Raw genomic sequence first — 12730 nt, forward strand, 5'->3', positions numbered from 1 at the left:
GACTTCTCAATGCACACAGCTCGGTTCCAAGGTGGCATTGGGAGCTGGTGATTGGCAGCAACTATGGGATCTATTGGATTACATGTCATTCATTACGTAATGGGTATTTGTCACTTATTTCGACAGCGTAACATCTTTTTCTGTTGGGAAATGTATATGAGCCTGTGTCCCTCTATGATGGAAGATGTTCAGATATCCAGTTTCCCAGACTCTCTTGCAGTTAGGGCTCAGACATATCACTTAGGCCTCACCAGTCAGATGCAGCTGCTTTGAATGTGGAGTCAGGAACTATAAGTCCTAAATAGCTGGGATAGAAGAACATGAAAAAGAGTAACATGACTTCTCAGGGGCAACAGTAACAGCAGCTCAATGGCTGTCTCCACTGACCAGTGCCCTGGTATTGGTGGTGGTAGTGGGTCGTCCGCAGTTCAGAGGGGACAATGTCCTCAGTGGTCTGGCTTTGTGGTATGGGGATCTGGGCTGTGGTACAGGTTAATGTATTAGCTTCTCTTGTTCTGAACTCTTTTCCAAATCTGGCCTTCCTGGAAACTATGAACTATCCAGTAGCCTTTCAATAAATTTGTTTTCTGCTTATGTCAGCCAGAGCTGGTTTCTGTTGCAACCAATACAGCTGACTGGCACAGGATGATGGCAATTGCTTCCTGGAATCAAGTTTGTGGCCTGTGGCTTATCTACCTCTGATTTGTCTTTGAAAAGGTCTAACGCTGTTTTATAAATAACTTATCATAGTAATATTTTAAACTCTGTAATTTCAATATCATATCTTTAAGTTATTCACAAAATCAACCTTTAATGAATACCTTGTATGTGCCAGATATTATGCTAGAAATGGGGTTAACCAGTAGCTCCTGTTCTCATGGTGTCTGAGAATGTGCAAGAAAATGGGGAATTGCAATATAGTAACTGTGAGAGGACCGTGGGCTATAGGAGCATATAGAAAGATCGTCTAACCTAGCCCTACAGGGGACTGAGTAATTCCATAGGGTATATCTTTACCTGAATATTCTTCTTTTATCTTAAACTCATCTTCATTTTCTACTTCTGCCTCATCACTTCATTTCCTTTCCTTATTAATATATTTCCATTACAACACCGTTATTCCTTCTCCAAGTCACCTGGACCTACACCTGGAGGATAACTCTTTTATTTTTTAAAATTTTCTTTAATTTTTTAAAATTTTTTAAAAAATTTTTCTTTAATTTTTTAAATTTTTTAATTAAAAAAATTTTTTTAAATTTTTCTTTAATTTCAGGTGGAGGATAACTGTTTCACCTTCATTCTCTTTGTTCACTTCGTTACCCACATTGCAAACTAAAGACACACACTTTCAAACCACACCTGAAAAATAGTTTCATCAATACTTTATGTGCTGGTCTCTATTATTTTCTATCCTATTATATTATATTTAATGTTTCAAAAATGCTATTTGTACCCCACTAAATTGATTTTATGACTCACTAATGTTTTATTGCCCATTCTTAAATAACTCTGCTTTCTTATATATATTCAAACTTTTACTTCCAGTTAGATCTTTTATTTTTATTTAAGCATGACTCTCCCCTACTTAAATAGTATCAACAGCAAACAAACCTCCCTTCAGCCTACTTTTCTCTAATCTCTAGTCTCGCCATAGCCCAGAGAATCTCCATTTTCTTCTCCATTCACTTAAATTAAGCCTCCCTCACTCATATGCCAGAGAAATTGCTTTTTCTAAAGTCACTAGCTACCTCCATCTTTCTAAATCCGGTGGATATATTTCAGTCTTTTCCTTGCTAACTATTTCCCTCCTTCAGAAACACTTCTTAACATGGTTGCTGTGACCACCACCTACTGGTTTTTCTTTTATTTCTCTGGTCTGTCCTTATTTTAGGTCTTCTTTTCAGGCTCACCCTCTTCCATCTGGCCATTCAAAATTTCTCAAGACTTCAACCTAAGTTTTTTCTCACTGTATAGTCTCATACTCAGCCTTAATTTCCATCTACATTCTGATGTCTCCTAAACAAGTATATCCTGCCCCAGGGTTTATCAACCTGGTATTATTGGCATTGGAGACTAGATCATTCTTGGTGTGTGTGTGTGTGTGGGGGGGGGGTGCTTTCCTATGCATTGTAGGAATTTTAGCAGCATCCCTGGTCTCTTCTTACTAGATACTAGTAGCACCCATCCATCTCCAGTCCTGACAACCAGAATTTCTCCAAACATTTTCAGCTGTTCCCTGGGGGGCAAAGTCTTGACCAGTTGAGAATCATTGTCCTGCCCTGACATCTCATGTGCAGACTAGGCTGCATTTCCAACCATCTAATCAACATTCCCACTTGTATGTTTCAAAGACGTCTGAAATTTACCGTATCAAAATGGAATTTAACTTACCTATCAATCCTACTCAACTTACCTACCAGGCCTGATCCTTTTCTAATAATATATTCATCCATTGCCTCCAGTCAGAAAGCTAAAAGTTGTGCTTCACATCTTCCTCTCCTTTCCTTACCATTCTTCTCTTTCCAAGCTCAAAACTCATGGAAATCATTGTAAGTTCCGAAACCCTTGGCTCTTTTCCTTTCTATTCTTTCCTCTAAATTCTCTGTAGAAGTTTCATTATTTTTCTCTTTATAAATCTTCCAAATTTTCCCTTTTTTCACTTTGGTACTGACCCTCCCCCTTCGTACTTGAATTATACCAACAACATTTTTACTATTCTTCTCTGTCTCCAGCCTCTCCCGCCTCTCCTTCTAATATACATGTAAACTTAGAGATCTCCCCCTGAAATTCTGCCTATAATTTTTAAAATCCATTTTTATTATTCATTCCTCTACTCAATAACCAAAAATTGACCCTGAATTTTTTCTTTGTTAAAATTCTTCAGTCCAGTTTGTATAGCTCTTCCTAATCTGAAACCTTTCCCTCAGGACCTATTGCTGGCCCCCACCCAAATATGCTGCCATACTGATCTCATCTGGATATTTGCATGTGTAGTTCTCCCACTTTACAACAACCCTAGCTTTTCTCTTCCACCCACTGAAATCCTGTCTCTGAGGACAAATTCAATAAATCTCCCTTCAGCTAATCTACTCCACAGAGTTCTCTCTCCTCACTAATCTCTCGTTTATACTTTTAGTCAATACCAAATTTGTTCTTAATTGCTTAATGTCTTTTTAGTTTTATAGAAACTAGGGTTTCTACTTCAAACTTCATTGCAAGTTTATTGAAAGCAATGTCTTTATCTTACATGTTATCTGCATTCTCTATTTCATTAATAGAATGACAGATACATAGTACTTGTTTAATGTTTGGATAAATGTTGCTAGGTTTTAAAAACCTTCTAGAAAAGGCAGAGAGCCTCATTTGGTCATGCTTCCCCCACCTCCCCCCACACACAGGAAGTTCTTCTTAGTATCCTTATATATTACCTTCTTTTTTTTTTAAGTTTATTGGGGTGACAACTGTTAGTAAAATCACATAGATTTCAGGTGTACAATTCTGTATTACATCATCTATAAATCCCACTGTTTGTTCACCACCCAGAGTCAGTTCTCCTTCCATCACCATATATTTAATCCCTCTTACCCTCATCTCCCATCCTCATCTCCCACCCCCCTCTCCCCTTACCCTCTGATAACCACTAAACTATTGATATAATCCCTTCTTTTATAGGTTAAACCTCATTGTCTTGTTTTGAACTCATAGAAATAAAGATAAAAACTTACTTTTTTATGAACATATAAACCTATGTTCTCCTTTCACCATGTTGAAGCTATGCTTTAAACACATCCCATTGCTGAAATTGTAATAGATATGTACAATGTCAGGGGCCAGGAGATTGGGAGAGAGGGGTTGTCACTTTGTGGGGGGTAAATGTCTGGCTATTGAATTGTTTTGTGCACCTGAAACTAATAAAAATAAATAAATAAAATAAAAAATAAACATATCCCACTGCAGTAAAGATTTAAATGTCTTTATTAAAATAATATGCTCTTTACTTACAAATGTTAGGGCTATTCCCTTAAATTACTTTTGTAATACCTTTCTTTTCTTTTTAAAAGAGGAATAAGAAATGGACGTATCATTGGAAGACAATTACACTTGGGGTCAATGTCTACTGAAGAAAAAAACTGATACAGGTCAGGAGAATGAGCCTATCACAGAACAGTGAGCAAGCATTCTGATTAGACTCCCACAATCATTTTCCGTGGGGATGAGTTTTAATATTTGAAGGTTAGGAAGGTGAACTCAAGCTGAGCGCAGTATATGAAAACAGCCTACTTTTGTTAGAGAAATTATTTTGGGGGTGATTCAGTGTTGGATTTAGGAAAGGTTGTGCTGGCTGTCAGAGGAGAAGACTGAGGGGAAATTGTAGTTTCTGCCAGTGAGATGCCAGTTATCCATCCAAGCCCATTTCTCAACAGTGGATGTCAGAAGTGAGATGGAATGTCCTGAGTCCTCTGATAACGAAGGAAATGAAGATATCCTGGAGAATGTACAGAAGCAGAAAAGGCTTTGGATGTCAACATTTTCCCCTAGAGAGAGATTCTGCAGTATTTTCTCTAGGATCATGCTTAGTATTCACTTTCAAACATTCTCTAAGGATCTCAAAGAATTCTTCAAATAGCATCGCATTTACTGTTGTCTCTTTGGCAGAAGAAACATGTGTTGTGGGCTCTTCTCCAGATTTTGGATATAAATAAATAAGGTTCATATTCAGACTTAAATAAAATTTATCTAGCACCTACCATGTGCTAGACACTGTGCTGTTTCTATACTTACATCTTTCATGTAATTTTCTCAGCAACATTGTGAAATAGATATTAACATTCCCATTTTACAGGGAATTGAGGCTCAGAAAAATTATACAGTTTGTCAAAGACATCTTGTAAGAATTAGGTTCCTGGATAAAAATGCATGTTAGTTGACTTCAAATCTCTCATTTGTTTCATACAGCCCTAGACAGGTCTTGTAAATTTGTCACAGTTCTTTTCCAACTTAAAATTAACAACCACTTGAGATAAAGTGAGTGTGCTATTCTACGGCTCTCTGATTCTCATATGTGAACTAAATGGGGTGTGAGACATGTGATTTCAGGTCACACAAACTGATTGAGATTTGATTGAAATTTTTATCAGAGTATATGAACTCACATACTTGTACGTAACTGCAGACAATAAAATATTCCTAGGTGATTATAGACCAGGACTCTCACATTTGAGGACTTCAAGACAAATGAGGGCTGTACTTGTGCTTTAATTGATCAATACAGTGTACTTCTGTTTGTTTTAACTAGTTTTGAGATTACTATTAGGCAGGGCAGACATTCCCATTAATTTGTTTCTGGCCTCCACACTGCCCAATTATAGCTGATTCGCACCATTCTGTGACCTGCCAGACCCCTGAAGGCATTTACTTTGAATTCCTGAATAAAGGCTTCAGAATCCCTTATTTATTTCCTTTAGGATCTAGTGATTTCATTGCCTGAGAATTCCAGGCTTCACCTCCATAGAAGACAGTATAATCATACAACCGATTAATTTCACTATAGGCTAGACACTTGCTAGGTACAAGGGATAGAGTTATATTTAAGACATAATTCTTGAAATGAAAAAGGGGAAGTTATAATGGACGCAACAGAAATACAAAGGATCATCCAAGAATACTATGAAGGACTATATGCCACCAAATTCAATAACCTAGAGAAATGGACAAGTTCTTAGAAACACATAGCCTTCCTAGGCTGAACCATGAAGAACTGGAAAATCTAAACAGACCGATCACCAGTAACGAAATTGAATCAGTCATCCAAAACCTTCCCAAAAGCAAAAGTCCGGGACCAGATGGCTTCACTAGTGAATTCTACCAAGCCTTCAAACAGGATCTAATACCAATCCTGCTCAAACTCTTCCAAAAAATTGAAGAAGAGTCAGTACTCCCTAACTCACTTTATGAGGCCAACATTACCCTGATACCAAAACCTGGTAATGACAACACAAAAAAAGATACTACAGACCAATATCTATGATGAATACAGATGCAAAAATCCTAAACAAAATTTTAGCAAATCGAGTGAAACAATGCATTAAAAAGATTATTCATCACGACCAAGTGGGGTTCATCCCCGGGGACAAAGATGGTTCAACATCCGCAAATCCATCAATGTGATACATCACATAAAAAAAATGAAGGACAAAAATCATATGATTATATCGATTGATTATGACAAGATACAACATCCATTATGATTGAAACACTTAATAAGTATAGAAGGAAAATAACATAATAAAGGCCATATATGAAAAACCCTCAGCTAATCTCATAATTAATGGTGAAAAACTGAAGCCCTTTGCTCTACATTCAGGAACACAACTATCACCTCTGCTTTTCAACATAGTGTTGGAAGTCCTCACCAGAGCAATCAGGCAAGAGAAATAAATAAAAGGCATCCAAATTGGGAATGAAGAAGTTAAGTTGTCACTCTTTGCAGATGACATGATGCTATATATTGAAAACTCTAAAGACTCCAAAAAAAAAAGCTATTAGAAACACTCAACAAATACAGTAAAGTTGTCGGCTACAAAATCAACGTACAAAAATCCATTGCATTCCTATATACTAACAATGAAATCTCAGAAACATAAATTAAAATAAAAACACCAATTTCTTTTGCAATTGCAGCAAAAAAGAATAAAATACCTAGGATAAACTTAACCAAGAATATGAAAGATCTATATGCTAAAAACTATAAGACATTTTTTTAAAAAATTGAAGAAGACACAAAGAAATGGAAAGACATTCCGTGCTCATGGATTGGAAGAATCAACATAGTTAAAATGGCCATATTACCCAAAGCAATATATAGAGATTTAATGCAATCCCCATAAAAATTTCATTTAAAAAATGGCATTTTTTAAAGAAATAGAACAAAAAATCATCAGATTTGTTTGGAACTACAAAAGACCCCAAATAGCCAAAGCATTCTTAAGAAAAAAGAACAATACTGGAGGTATCACACTCCCTGACTTTAGCTTGTACTACAAGGTTACAATAATCAGAACAGCATGGTATTGGCAGAAAAACAGACACATAGACCAATGGAATAGAATTGAGAACCCAGAAATAAAACCATAAATATGGACAGATAATTTTTGACAAAGAAGCTAAAAACATACAATGGAGGAAAGACAGCCTCTTCCATAAATGGTGTTGGGAGAATTGGATAGCCACATGCAAAAGAATGAAATTGGACTGCTATCTGTCACCATGTACCAAAATTAATTCAAAATAGATCAAAAACTTAAGCATAAGACCTGACACAATAAAGTGCATAGAAGAAAACATAGGTACTAAACTTATGGACTTTGGGTTCAAAGAGCATTTTATGAATTTGACTCCAAAGGCAATGGAAGTAAAAGCTGAAATAAACGAATGGGACTATATGAAACTTAAAAGCTTCTTCACAGCAAAAGAAACCATTGACAAAATAAAGAGGCAACCAACTGGATGGGAAAAGATTTTTGCTAACAGTGCCTTGATAAAGGCCTAATATCCATAATATGCAAGGAACTCATGCAACTCAACAACAAAACAAACAATCCAATTAAAAAGTGGACAGAGGACCCGAAGAGACATTTCTCCAAAAAGGACATACAAATGGCCAGTAGACATATGAAAAAATGCTCAACATCACTAGTCACAGAAATGCAAATAAAAACCACAGTGAGATATCACTTCACCCCAGTCAGAAAGGCTATCAACAAGACAAATAGTAACAAGTGTTGAAGAGGCTATGGAGAAAAAGGAACCCTCATACACTGTTGGTGGGAATGCAGACTGGTGCAGCCGTTATGGAAGGCAGTGTGGAGGTTCCTCAAAAAATTACCATATGACCCAACATAGAATTACCATATGACCCAACAATCTCTCTCCTGGGTATCTACCCAAAAAATCTGAAAACATTTATACATAAAGACAAGTGTGCTCCAATGTTCATTGCAGCTTTATAGCCAAGACATAAAAACAACCAATGTTTCCTTCGATAGATGATTGGATAAAGAAGTTGTGGTATATGTACTGAATGGAATACCATTCTGCCCGTACAAAAAGATGATACAGAACCATTTGTGACAACATGGATGGATCTTGAGATTATAATGCTTAGCGAAATAAGTCAGATAGAAAAAGTCGAGAACTATGTAATTTCATTGATAATGGTATATAAAACTGAAAACAACAACAAAACAAGACAAACAAATGAAGAAACAAAAACTCATAGATACATACAATAGTGTAGTGGTTACAGAGGGTAAGGAGGGTGGGGGGTGGTAAATGAGGCTAAAGGGGATCAAATATATGGTGATGGAAGGAGAACTGACTCTGGGTGGTGGACACACAATGGGATTTATAGATGATGTAATACAGAATTGTACACCTGAAATCTATGTAACTTTACTAACAATTGTCACCCCAGTAAACTTTAATTAAAAGAAAAGAAAAAGAAAAAGAAAAGAAATATGAGGGTTTGATCTGAGGAAATGGCGATGGGTAAGAAGAAGCATAGTTTGAAGGGATTATTAAGAGGTACAGTTAACCAAATTGAGTGAAAGATGAAGCAGTAGGCCTAGGTACAGTGGCTTAGGCTGAAAATGGACTAATGCTATACTCTGGTATCATAAGAGAGTGTGGTAAGAGAAACATTTTCCCAGAGGATGGAACTTTGGGCAGTATACTTCATCATCCACTTTGTGTGGAGAGATAAGTGGTCCAGGATAAAGATATACATTAACTGGGCTTTGGTGAATGGCTTGTTTGGTTGATCAGGGTCCTGGAGCAAGACAGAAAGACTGGAGACAAAAAGGTTTGGGGAATAAAAATGTGGAGTGGCCTATGGGAGTGGACAATACAAATACAAAGATCTTTGTATTGTATGTTCATGTCCACCAGGTAGCATCTCCTGCTGAAGACCACCAAACAACAAAATGAGCAAAATCATATAATGTCAGCCAGTCTGTGTTCTTGGCTTTCCTTATGTTTGCACAATAGGATCATGAATGAAGCAGATAAGGTGGTAGAGAAAGGTCTTGCATGAGTTTCCTCTCACTAAGGCTGATCTAAATTCTGCTACTGTTGAGTATCTGACCTTCCAGTAACAGAGACCAGTGCTGAACCTCTTGCTACAGTACCTATGTCTTGAATACCATCTAGCTATTTGGAGGCTACTTTGATTAACCTAACCCATTTTCCTTAGAAAGGAAGACGTTGCATCCTGATTTGGACTGACACACAGTCTGGGTATAGTGTGCCTGGCTGACTGCAGGGCCTCAGCCAACATCACTATCTGAGGCCTCACAAAATGTCTGATTGACTGGTATAGAATGCCACGTAACACTGCCTCAGATCAAGGGACCATTTCAGAGCAAAGGAGTGATGGCAGTGGACATGTAACTGGGGAAACTGCTGGTCCGTCCACATAGCACGCTGTCTAGAAGGACTTCTTAAAGGCCTAGAGGTCCTGAGTTTCAGAGGGATGCACATCCCTCAGGGGACACAATGAGTGTCCCACAAAACTTAAATCCACAACTACCTCTTGGTCACTTGGTGATCCTGCTGTTAGAAAACCACTAAACAAGAGTAATTTAATCAGATTGTCATAAAAAGGTGGGACTGCTGTACATAGTGGTGGCATAGAGGAAAATGGTTAGGACTTAAGTGTTCCACAGAGGTATCTTTCAACTGTTACTGGCAAAGTCCAGCAATTATGATATGAGAAGGACCAGGTCCCCAGGCTCAGAACTTTTAGGGAAGAGGATCTTGGCCATCTAGATCAGCAAGCCACCTAGACCAGTAGAAGTCCTAGCCCAGGTGGAGGCGATCTAATATGGGTAGTAACGGAGGGAGATGATGAGTATCAGTTATAGTCTGAGGACAAGCTCTAACAGTGGGAGCGGTAATTCCTGCCACTAACTCTTCTCTTAGAAGTTTTCGAGAAATTGTGACCAATTAGAGTTCTGGAGAAGCTGCGCCTGGTTAGTCTGAACCAATATGAAAAGTAAGTGGCTCTAAGCAGTACAAGTGTTGAATTAGTTACTTTGCCTTGACCAGATCCCCTTCCTCAGTGCACCAACCCCACTGTTTTCTGGCTGCTACTCATGACTGTTCCTTCTCCAGATGATTGTATTCTGCTGAACAGGAGTCATTTTCCCCAAGAGATATATCTCCAAACTCTCTCCAGGAAGAGCCAGCAGCTAATAACTGACTAATATAGGAGTACAAGAGGCTGGTCACTTTGAGTTAAGGTGCTACTACTAGTTAGCAGAATACGTATCCTCATTTAGCATTTTTTCTTATCCTGCTTTTCTCTCTTCCTTTCTCATGAGAGCAGGCTACTACTAATAAATCACTTGAACAAGAATTCTAGTCTCAGGCTCTGCCTCTTAGGAACTTGACTTGAATCAGGAGATCTAATTTGGAGGGATACATATGGAATGAGAAGCCCATCAACTATGAAAAGTCATAGTTGATGGTGTGAATAGATGATAATGCTCAGGGAGGGCAGATAAAATGCTGAGGGAGACCACTATGTTTGTATGGGAATTCAGAACAAAGAACTTAGAGAAGAAGATAGTAAAAGTGAGGAAGAAGAGAGCGTAGTAGAAAAGGGTGAGAGTATTTCAAGTCTCATCAACTTCTGTGGACTATATTAATAGAAACAAGTGACTAACTCCTGTCTTAGATGTAGAACCCAAAGAAGAGGGTTTAAGAAAAAAGATTGTCAATTATGATGAGACATTAGAAGAGGCTGTCAGATGTCATGGCTGGAAATTCACTGATATTCTCAGAAGGAAGAGTTTAATATTTACTATAGAAACTCTGTGTATTTATGAATCAGTTGGTATTTATGACACCAGTTATGGGATTCTGTGCTCTGCTCATGCCTGCTTTTCAACACTGTGCAACACACGCCATTTTTACTAAATTCAGGTTGAGGGTATAGGGGCCAAGCAGAAGTAGCTGAAAGATTTCTATGTTATAGTTTGCTGCTGAACATAAAGATTGGTCCAGGAAAAAATAATGTATTATTTCGTAATTGATGTTGCAACAAATGGCTGGCCATCTGTAAAAAAACAAACAGATAAAAGAGCGGGCTTTAAACTCACTGCTGACATTTTAGTAAATTCCTCATGGACCAAAGATTTAAACATAAAAAATGAACTATAAGAGTCTCAGAGTTAAAAAAAAAAAGGCAAAGTTTTTTTAGTTTGGGCATGGGGAGTATCTACGTATAATAAAATTCTGAAACCATAGATGAAAATACTACATGAACATTTAAAATTTCTGCAGGACAAAAATAATGGTGTTTAATAATAGCTAAGGTTTGAATACTGTATGTGTGTTTTTTACAAGTACTATCTCATTTATTTTTCCAACCAAATATTTGAGATAAATATTGTTATCTTCATTGTAGGCTAAGGCATCAGAAAAATTAGGCTAATTTTCTAGCATTACAAAATAGTAAGGACCAGGGTAAGAATTCAACCCAAGAGGTATGTTTCCAGAGCCTGTACTTTATTTTTAACTTTTTATTTGAAAAAGTTTTAGACCTACAGAAATGCACTGAAATTGTACAGTGAACTCCATCCTATATATTCTTTACCCAACTTCCTCTCATGTTGACATCTTACAAAACCATAGTAGAATTATCAAAAATAAGAAAGTAATATCTTATTCTTTCTTTCTTTTTTATTATTTATTTATTTTTATTTTTTATTTTTTATTACTTGTTATTATTTAATGCTATTATCTGAACTACTGACTTTATTAGTATTTCCTCATTTTTTTCACTAACATCCTTTTTTTCTATTTCAAGACCCAATCTAATATCTGACATTGCATTTAGTTTTTAGGTTTTTTTTAAATAAAACATTCTTCTTTTGGGGTTTAACTGATATTTTCTGATGATTAAATTGCGAGCGTACATTTTCGGCAGCACTATCATAGAGGTGATGTGGTCTTAGGACTGCATATGATGTTAGTATGTCTTAAAGGTCAACCTTTCTTATTTGGTTAAGGTAGCGTCTGCCAGGTTTCTCTAGTGTGAAGTTAATATTTTTCCCTTTCATTAATAAATATTTTGGGGGAGACCCTTGACTCTATGCAAATATCTTGTTTTTCCTTAAATTTTCCACCCTAACTTTAGCATTCTTTTGTGGGTCTTGCCTGCAGTAATTATTACTGAACTTTTCCAAAGTTTCTATTCCTTTTACATTTATTAATTCAAATTCTTTTGTAAGGAAGAATTGCCCTTTCTTTCTTATTTATTTATTCAATCATTATTTGTATTAGTATGGACTCAGGAATATTTCATTCTTTGAGTTATAATCTAATACCGTATTTCCCTCAAAATAAGACCGGGTCTTATATTAATTTTTGCTCCAAAAGACGCATTAAGGCTTATGTTCAGGGGATGTCATCCTGAAAAATCATGCTAGGGCTTATTTTCCTGTTAGGTCTTATTTTCAGGAAAGACGTTACTATAATTATTTATTTTGTTCTAGTTTTGGCCACTGAGAGTATCTTTAGGTTGGCTTCTGTGCCCTTTCAAACTACCCTGATCTTTTTTGCTCTCTTCCTCCCTCCCTCCCTCCTTTCCTTCCTCTTTAACTGTATCTCTCTCCATCCCTCCCTTTTTTTCTCCTTTCCTTCCTTTCATCCTTTCTTAGCACTGGCA

The sequence above is a fragment of the Rhinolophus hipposideros genome, assembly GCF_964194185.1.
Source record: "Rhinolophus hipposideros genome assembly, chromosome: 10".
Taxonomy (NCBI): domain Eukaryota; kingdom Metazoa; phylum Chordata; class Mammalia; order Chiroptera; family Rhinolophidae; genus Rhinolophus; species Rhinolophus hipposideros.